The sequence below is a fragment of the Pinus tabuliformis genome, chromosome 2_2 (genome assembly GCF_031772625.1).
Source record: "Pinus tabuliformis cultivar Carrire ecotype Pingquan chromosome 2_2, CPIR1, whole genome shotgun sequence".
Taxonomy (NCBI): domain Eukaryota; kingdom Viridiplantae; phylum Streptophyta; class Pinopsida; order Pinales; family Pinaceae; genus Pinus; species Pinus tabuliformis.
Genome location: NC_142300.1, coordinates 367,955,597 through 367,966,027, shown reverse-complemented (window position 1 = coordinate 367,966,027; position 10,431 = coordinate 367,955,597).

Genomic DNA, 10,431 nt, shown 5'->3' with positions numbered 1-10,431 from the left:
TTTGGATCTACAAATCTGAAGCAAGGGAAAGATACCCCCAAACTACAGAACAAAGGCCAAAGATAAGGTTCGGCAATCCAAGATAACCCACCTAAGCTAATAGAAAATCTGTGATAGGTTAACCCGATAATGCAATATAAATAAAAGCATAATAATATAACCTACTTCTATTATCAATTTGCGGAAGAGATCGAGCTGAACAATATAACCAGAAGAAGAAGAATCAATGGCACAATACACATGAAAATACTTTTGGGGAAATCCTCAGATAAAAACCCCACACTATTGTATTATCATACATGGTGGAAATACATAGGAATTATACAAAGCCTTAGCTCTCACAACTAGCCAGCTCTCAGTACAATCCTCACAGATGCTCACAGTCAATCTTGGCTTCTCTCCAGCCTTCCTCTCTACCCTCCAAGCTCCTATTTCCTTGCGTTGTTCCTTGTGGATGATTAACCTATTACCAAGTGGAAAAACCAGCGTTCAAAACTGCGCAATCCTCAAGGATGAATCCTTGACTGCATGCATGAGTTTTCTCCATGAGAAAACACATGCAACTGATAGTACACTATCCTTGAACATTAAACTCAACTGGTTCTTTCTCAGAATAGACATGCACGAGTTTCTGATGAGGGAATCTTCAATTAACTGGAGTAGCACTAGTTGAGTGCATTAATGCATCAACTGACTGTTAACTCACTATTAGTTCCTCAAACAGTTTGGAACTAATTTAACTGGACTTAACTCAGTAAACTGAGTTAACTAATTACAACTCAAATATAACTCAATCTTATCTCCTTAATTTAAGGGATAACTCTTGCATGACTTCAGAAAGACTTCTAACTTGAATTTCTCCAACTAATTAATTTAAAATAAATAAATTAATTATTTCCAAGTAGCTGTTAAGACTAAATTCGATTTTAATTCACAATTTAATTCAAGGACAAATTAAATTAGAATATTCTTGTTTCCATATTTCAACAAAATTTGGTACTCAAGTACCGCGGCTGCCTACATAAGTACATCCAGGATGAAATGGAGTTCCTAGACAGCTCCTCACTTGGCACAACGTACCGGTACGTTGTCAAGATTGAGCAAAAGTTTAAAGAGAAAAAGAGAGACTTTGGATCTGCAAATTCGAAGCAAGGGAAAGGCACCCCCAAGCTGCAGAACAAAGGGCAAAGATAAGGCTGGGAAATCCAAGATAACCCACTGAAGCTACAAGTAAAGAACACCACCATGAAAACAAAGAAGGACAAGGGAAAGTTGTGTGAATTCCATAAGAGATCCACTCACAACACGAGTGAGTGTCGGGTCAAGCAGTCACTCGTGGACGAGCTGAAGGCTTCTGAGTCATATGCATGTTCCGACTTTGAGACAAAACCTGACAAGGGGAATGACAAAGGGAAGCATATCATTGACACGGAGCCTAGTGTCACTATGGCCACCACCAAGATCCATAATATTGAGCATGAAGATCTAGAAGAGGGGGGAATCCTATTCCACTCACAAATGTGGGTGAAGGGTTCTCCGCTGCAGTTCATTGTCGACAGCGGGAGCCAAAAGAACCTCATTTCAGCAGAGGATGTGAAGCAGTTGGGCCTACCGACTACAACACATTCGTATCTGTACACCATTGGGTGGCACCACTAAGGAAGACATCATTGCGTCATCCAACAATGTCGCCTTCCCTACAACATCAAGCCCTCCAAGGATGAGGTATTATGTGATGTTTCTCCCCTTAAAGTTTGTGATATTAGGAAAACCATACTTATGGAAGAGGTATGTTGTATATGAGTCTAGACTGTGCTCTATTATTATTTCTTTAGGTAGTAAGTTATACATGATACCAGAGGTAACCCCACCTATTGCCATCTCCTTGATCTCTGCTAAGCAATGTAGTAAGGTCATCTCCTAGACTGTGAAAATTGTTTTCTTTCTGATTCTTTCTCAAAGTAAGGGGAAGGTCGTAGGCACATCCATGGCCCCCAGCAAGGGTTCCTCCAAGCAATGGAAACGAGTGGATACGATCATGGAAAAATAGAGGGACATCTTCTACTCACCCACAAGGGTACCTTTGCATTGCCAGGTCAAGCATTCGATCGATCTGACTCCCGGAGCACCTCTACCCAATGGGTTGATATATCATCGCTCCATTATGGAAAATGAAGAGATCAAGTGGAAAATACAAGAGTTATTACAAAAAGGACACATCCAACCAAGTTTGTTGCCTTGTGGGAGCACAATTGTACTTGTACAGAAGAAGAATGGGACTTGGAGGCTTTGCATTTATTATCGGGCATTAAAAAAATCACTGTCAAGAATAGGTATCTAATCCCACAGATTGATGACTTGTTGGACAAAGTCAAGGGGGCCAAGTATTTCACCAAGATCGATCTGAAGTCTGGTTATCACTAGGTTCCAATAGAGCCCAAGATGTATGGAAGACCGCCTTTAAATCCAAGGAAGGCCTTTTCAAATGGTTGGTTATGCCCTTCAAGTTGACAAATTCCCCTGCTACATTTATGAGGCTAATGGATGACATCTTGCAACCCTTCACCAACTCGTTCATGGTGGTTTATCTGGATGACATCCTCATCTTCAACAAAACTTGGGAAGAACACTTGCAACACATTCGATAAGTCCTTCAAACCCTTTGACAACACAATCTATGTGCCAACTTGGAGAAATGCACCTTTGGCATGCGCCGGGTCCAATACTTGGGCTACGTCATAGATGAGTGGCATGCATGTGGACCCAACTAAGATCCAAGTCATTCGAGATTGGCTAGCCCTGACCACTCTAACGGAGCTTTGTAGCTTTTTGGACCTTGCAAATTTTTATTGGTGGTTCATGTTGGGATTCTCCCATATTACTTGGCCTTTGAGTCAGATTACTAAGGGCAGGGCAAACACAAAGTTTTCCTTGTCCGAGTCCCAACAGAAGGCATTCTTTGAGTTGAAGTGCCACCTCTGCTCTGCACCGGTACTCACATTTCCAAACCTACATTATCCATTTGAAATCGAGAAAAACACCTATGTCTATGCTATTGGTATAGTCCTCACCCAACACGTGCATCTAGTGGCCTATCATAGTGAGAAACTTTTCGATGCAATTCGGAAGTACCCCACGTATGATAAAGAGATGAATTCCATCTTGTAGGCTTGTTGAAAGTGGAAGCACTACATTATGCGGAAATAGACAGTCATCCACACCAATCACCGAACTCTTCATTTTATACAAACATAAGGGAAGTTTCAGAACAATTGCCATTGGAAGTGGTCTACATATCTGCAACAATTCCACTTGAACATTAAATACAAAAATGGCAACACCAATCATGTTGGAGATTTCCATTGTCGGCCCCCAGTTGCAATGCTGACTACTGTTCTCAACTCTTGTGGTCATGAGACCACTGGATGGTCGCAACTATACAAAATGATCCATAGTTTTCTTCCACATACCATATGCTAGTAGATGGAAAGAAAGTTCTTGATTTCCACCTCTAGGAAGCATTATTATGCTACCTGGGCCACCTTTGTGTTCCTTCAAGTGAGCGTGCCAAGCTGATTTGGGAGGCGCACTACAGTTGGGTCGTAGGACACTTTGGTGTGGAGAAAATTGTGGTTGTATTACAAAATTACTTGTATTGGCCCAAACTCCGAGTGGATTTTGGAAATATATCAAATCCTGCACTGCCTGCGCCATCGCTAAGCTAGCCATCAAGAAGCAAGGCATGTACACTCCTCTTCCTACTCCTAGCTAGCCGTGGGAATCCATATCCATGGATTATATGTCTGGCCTCCCTTCTACCAAGCATGGTAATGATTTTGTATTTGTGGTCGCGGACAATTTTTTTAAGATGGCTATATTGGCGACTTGCAAGAAGAGTATCACCGCAGAGGACACTGCCAAAGTCTTATTTGAACGAGTATGGGTACATTTTGGGATCCCGTAGACCATTATATCATATCGAGATAACGGGTTCCTGAGCACATTCTGGTCAAGCCTCTAGACATTATTGGACACCAAGCTCACAAAGTTAACTACCTTCCATCCCTAGACTGATGGCCTGATGGAGGTTGTCAATAGGACGATAGTGCACATACTCCGCATGTACAACTCCAAGCATCCACCCACGAACCTGGGACAAGAGTCTTCCATATGTGCAACATAGTTATAATAGAGCTCTCCATAGCTCAATTGATCGCATTCCCTTTCAAGTAGGTCTAGGATTTCAACCATTGTGTATGATTGATGTTGCCATGCCTCACACGACTACACAAACATAGTCCACACATGTATTGTCCAAGGCTGATAAAGCGATAAGATTTATTGAATGCATCCAAAACATCTGCCAGCAGGTTCACGACATCCTGGACAAGTCAAATGCCACGTACAAGCAGCAACATGATCAACATTGGGTGCCACACAAGTTTCAGGTGGGCAACAAAGTTTGGTTTCATTTGCAGAAAGAACGCCTTACCGGAGCCCATAAAAAGCTCAAACCACTCCGATATGGTCCTTACACCATTACCAAGGCTATGGAAGACAATTCTTTTGAGCTCAACATTTCCCCATTCCTTTACTTGCACCCAGTGTTCAATGTGGACCACCTTCGGCCATACTTCCCACTATTATTGGACACATCAGATATTGCATAACAACTCACACCAACAGAGTTAAACCTAGAATGCATGGAACAGGAAACAACTGATTAGATTATGGACACACAGGTCAAGAACACTTGCCAACAGAAGATCCAACTATATCAGGTTGTCAAAGTTGGCCAACTCCTGCACCAAGGCAAGTGGATCACCAAGGACCAGGTTCAACATAAATTTCCTCACCTCATGGAGGCTCTGCACACAATGGGGATCATTGCTTCCTAAGGGGGAGGAATGATCAAGGTGGATATTGGTGGTCACCCACCTATTCCACTTAGACCTCCAGCCAATTTCAGTTGTTTCCTTGTTTATTTCAGCATTTACTATTTTTAGCATTTTTTTGGGTCTTGAACTTCTGGAGCAGTTTTTGTAAAAAATTATGAATCTAATAAACCAGAAATCCTACTGCAACAAACTAATTTGCATTACATACTTTTGTTCTTCATTTAACAAGTTATTTTCAGAAGTATTAAGAAAATATTAATGCAAATACACTGCAGCCTACACTAATATACAGATCAAGTACTAAAAAATAAATGAGACAACCACACAAAGGACACAATTATTTTTGGACTAAAAGTCCCCGAAAAAACCCAATGCGGGAAAACTGGTGTAACAGATATGAGGGTTTTATTATTAAGCAGATTTATGAATACAACTAGGGTGCCAAATCCGGCTCACCCAACAGAGAATAAACCCGAAAAAAGTACCTCTATATAGAGACATATATTTTGGAGAATCCAACAACTGGATGAACAAACCCCAGAAGTTACTGTGTTGTCCCCAGTGCTGTGCAAGGATGGCTGCTCCTAACTCTGCACTGAGACCGTGTTGCCTCCTCTAGGAGCTACGTCATCCTCCCAGTGAGCTTTCTCGGCTCAGAAATCGATGTGTTGAATTGATGCCTGATTTGCCTCACAAATATCCCAGTGCTACCTCTAAGTAACTGTGTCACCCTTTCTGGAGCTATGTTGTCTCTCCTTGATGTTGCTTTGCTTCTTTGCTATGTATTCTAGGCCTTCGACGGAAGTCCCTCTACCGAACTACCCTTCTCTACACTAGAATCTTACTCTGAAATCCTCAGCAAACCACGCCCCAGAATTTCGAATTAGCTCAAGTGCTACTCTCACTGTGTGTCTTCTCCAACTGACCCTAACCCTCCATTTATAATTTTCCTGTTGAGAAATCAACGATCGAGATTAAGTCTCTAATCAACGGCTAAGATTAAATTAGACTTGATCCTCGTCTCTTAGAAACTTCTCACCCATATTTTCATTAATACCCATTAATATTTTAATTTTCCTAAGTTTAGACTTAGGAACCCCATTAAAAATATTAATTATTTTAATAAAATACAATCTGGGTGGAATTTCTACAAACGATTTATGGGTCTTGGAGATCTCATGTGTTCTAGACCCTCCACAAAATTTCGGAGCTATATCACATCAGATGCTACCCAAAAATCAACACTCCCTCTTAGCGAGGAATGTGCTCTACCAATACGTCTCAACATAAGTATCACACTGATCCACAACATCGGTACTCCGCGCTGCTGCAATCTGTATTGCTTCCCATGACAGTGCCACTATCACTGTTGCATTTGTGCTACAACTGCCTCTCAATATGTTGCATCATGCTTGCCATAGAACTGCCACTTCTAACTACTGCACTGAAACTCAGTTGCTGAGAAGTAAGCAACTGAAAAAGCCAACCAAAAGCTGACATGTTGTTCAGTCTAGATGCCCCTTGACGTTGAAGCTACCTCTGCTGCTAATTTGTGCTGACCCTCTAATGCTACTGGGTTGTTGTTGTATCTTCTCTGTGCCTCCTGCACTATTGCAACACTCCACTGCGTTGCTTCAGACTTTGAGCACTCTAGCTCTACCACTATCGTTCCAGCATCCCTCACACCAACTGACTCCCATCATTCTGCTCCTATCATTAAGGGCTCCGTAGCCGTATGTGATCCAAGAGTTTAGGCACCTCAAGGATCCTGCCCCCTTTATATCTCTTTTGAACTACAACTCTAAATCACCCCACCTCCCTCCTAGAGATGCGGCTAGCATCTCTGCCACTAAAATGTTGTACTGGTTCTCTTCTCCCTCTTTCGTTGTTGCCCCGGAAAAGCTCGAATCTGGATTTATTTGGCGCTACAAATCCTTTAAGGAACAAGCTCCCTCTGAATTTCAATTTCCTTTACGGAAATCCTTTTGCCAACCACTGTTGAACCACCCCTCTCTGAACTCTCTTTGCTACTGCTCAACACTGGATCTAGATTTCTCGGCAAGAAATATTCTAAGGAACTAATTCCCTCTACTTTGCTTCTTCCCCACTAGGTATTGTTCTGCACCAACATAATCAATACCCCACCAACAACTCCAAATGAAATATATGCTGCACCTCTAGCCACAACAACAAGAAAAATGAGACTCAACAGTCTCTGCATTAGCCCAGTAACCACTGCGTTGCCCTCTACAGCAACAATGTCACCCAATTAGGCTGACACAGGCTTTGGGTGAGCCTCCCTTGGTGACTACGTCACCCCTCCTCTTCTCTCTTAGCCTGAAACTATGTTGTCTCTCGGGACAATTGTCTTCACGCATAGATTTTCCTCTGCCCTTTCAGTCCTCCTTGATCTGCAATCACTTTGATACCATGTGAAAATTTCTGAAACTAATAAACCAAAAATCCTACTGCAACAAACTGATTTGCATTACCTACTTGTGTTCTTCATTTAACAAGTTATTTTGATAAGTATTCAGAAACTATTAATGCAAATACACTGCAGCCTACACTAATATACATATCAAGTACTGAAAAATAAATGAGACAACCACACAAAGGACACACTTATTTTTTGACTAAACATCCCCGGAAAAACCCAATGTGAGAAAACCGATGCAACAGATATGAGGGCTTTATTATTAAGCATATTTCTAAATACAACTAAGGTGCCAAATTTGTCTCACCCAACAGAAAATAAACCCAACAGAAGCACCTCTATCCAGAGACAGATATTTTGGCGAATCTAGCAACAGGATGAACAAACCCCACAAGTGACTGCGTTGTCCCTAGTGCTGTGCAGCGATGGCTTCTCCCAGCTCTGCACTGAGTCTACGTCACCTCCTTTAGGAGCTGCGTCACCCTCCTAGTGAGCCTTCCCAATTCAGAAATCGATATGCCGAACTACTGCCCGATCTGCCTCACAGAAACCCCAACGTTTCTTCTAAGTGACTATGTCAGCCCTCTAGCCTCTGCGTCACCCTTTCTGGAACTACATTATCTCTCCCTGATGTTTCTTTTCCTCTCTACTATGTATTCTCGGCCTTGGACGGAAGTCCCTCTGCCGAACTGTCCTTCTCTGCACTAGAATCTTACTTCGAAATCGTCAGCAAACCACACCCTAGAATTTTGAATTAGCTCAAATGTTGCTCTCACTGTGTGTCTTCTCCAACTGACCCCAAGCCTCCATTTATACTTTTCCTGTTGAGAAATCAATGGTCGAGATTAAGTCTCTAATCAATGGCTAAGATTAAATTAGAATTGATCCTCATCTCTTAGAAGCTTCTCACCCATATTTTCATTAATACCCATTAATATTTTAATTTTCCTAAGTTTAGACTAGGAACCCCATTAAAAATATTAATTATTTTAATAAAATACAATCCGGGTGGAATTTCTCCAAACTATTTCTGGGTCTTGGAAATCTCATGTGTTCTAGCCCCTCCGTAAACTTTTAGAGCTAGAACACATCCGATGCTACTCAAAAATCAGTAGTTTTGATCCCCTAAATAACATTTTTTAAGGTCCGCTACAGACCCATAATCGTAGGCAGGGGCCTCCGTAAATCCTGTAGTACTCGAAGATATCTTTCCAACAAGGTATCATAGGCACCAAACAGAGATAATATGACCAAGTTATGACTCTGAGAAGTTGGCTGCTCAAATAACCCCAACGAGACCTACAAACTCTTGACGTTACATCTCCTGGGGTTAGGGTTTTGGTTGTTTAGGGTTTTCTCTTGTTTTTTCGATAATAAATAGGCCCTTGAGCCTCATTGTAACACAATTGAGAGGCACATGGCTGCCACGTCTCTTCTCAGAGATAATTTACCATTGTCCGAGCTAGTCTTATTTCCATTTTGTTTGTAAGCATATTTCAATATTTGATATTAATGAATCAAGTGTTATTTCTGCTGCATCTTTGTATTTATGCTTATATCTGTAATTTGTTGCATTCTTGTTTAAGTTTAGATCATTATGATAGTGGAATTGCTATGTTCTGGATTAGGTTTTACAAGTTCTCTAAATGTTGTTGAAGCATCTTGCCACCTAAGGGGAGGTACACCCTATGTTGTACAAAATATTTCACATGCCTACACGGTTTCAAATTCATCGCATTTCAACATGTAAGTGACCCTTGTTACTTGGTTTTGATTTTAGATTCTCTTTTCCTTTTTGGGTCAGAGTAAAGGTGTACTTATCCAATGATGCAGGTGTATTATGTATGTAAATTTTGAAAATGGATTTTGGGTATTGTTTCTTTCACCTCTTGGAAATTTTACAAGTTTTGAAAATGTTTCTAGGCATTTATTCTTTCACTATTTGGAGCTTACCTCGCCCCATGCTGCAAAGAAGATAAGATGGTGTCTTATCTAGACATGCACCTTTGAATTTGTATGTGATCTATATTTTGGTAGGTTAGACCTGCATTTGCCTCTCCCATACTTTTTATGACAAAATTATCATGTTTTTAAGGTCATTGAGAATAAAATAAGGCCCAATAATGATTTCCAAACTATGGTTACAACCATGATCTTGATTTTGTTGTATCTCACCACAAAAGTACACAACAATCTTATGCGAAAACTTGTAATTTACAGAGACAAAGAGATGCACTAGACATAGTTTGAATTTCAAGGCCCCCAAGATTGTGAATATGTACATATCTTTTGAGATTGTTGCCCTTTAATTACTTTGTTGAATCTAAATACTTAAACCTTCATTGATAAAAAAAATACCATTTTATTGTCCATGGGGTCTTGGATAGACAATGATCATGTGCATTATTAAGGCACTACTAGATGTTAAGTCACTATTTTAATTCCCCACCTATTTGGGTGTTATTCTTGGACATGATCATTTTATTTCTAATAGGGCATGGTGTGCCATTTATTTGGACTAGAATATCTCACATTTGGAATCTCATGTTCCCAATGTAAACGGATTCATGTTGAATAATATCATATTGAAAAGCTATATGAAGAAATGACAAGCATGGGTAGTGCATTTTGCACTTCAACTTATACTTATCAAGCTCAAATAATGATTGACATGTGCAATTAATTTTTAATTCTAACATCACACATAAGTTTTCAAAATATCACTTCATCCATTTGAAAATTTTCAACTTAACCTCACTATTACTATTCATCCTTTATGTTCTACAAGAGTTATGTATGTGATCGTGGGTTTCCAATCTAATACACCTTTTGGAATTTGACTGCATACAACCTCTTTTTTATTATTTCAACTAAAGACACATTTTTGTCTCTTAGTTTGTTAGGTCCCTATACTATTAGTGTAACCCCTTATTGTTATTAGTACAACTCCCTTATTATATTGTTGTGCCCATGTAGTCCCCATATTTTTATTATTGCGCCCCATAGAAGCCCACTATTGTTATTATTGTGCCCTTACATTATTATTGTTATCTCGACTTTGATTATATTATGATCCCTTAGACTCCTATATATAGA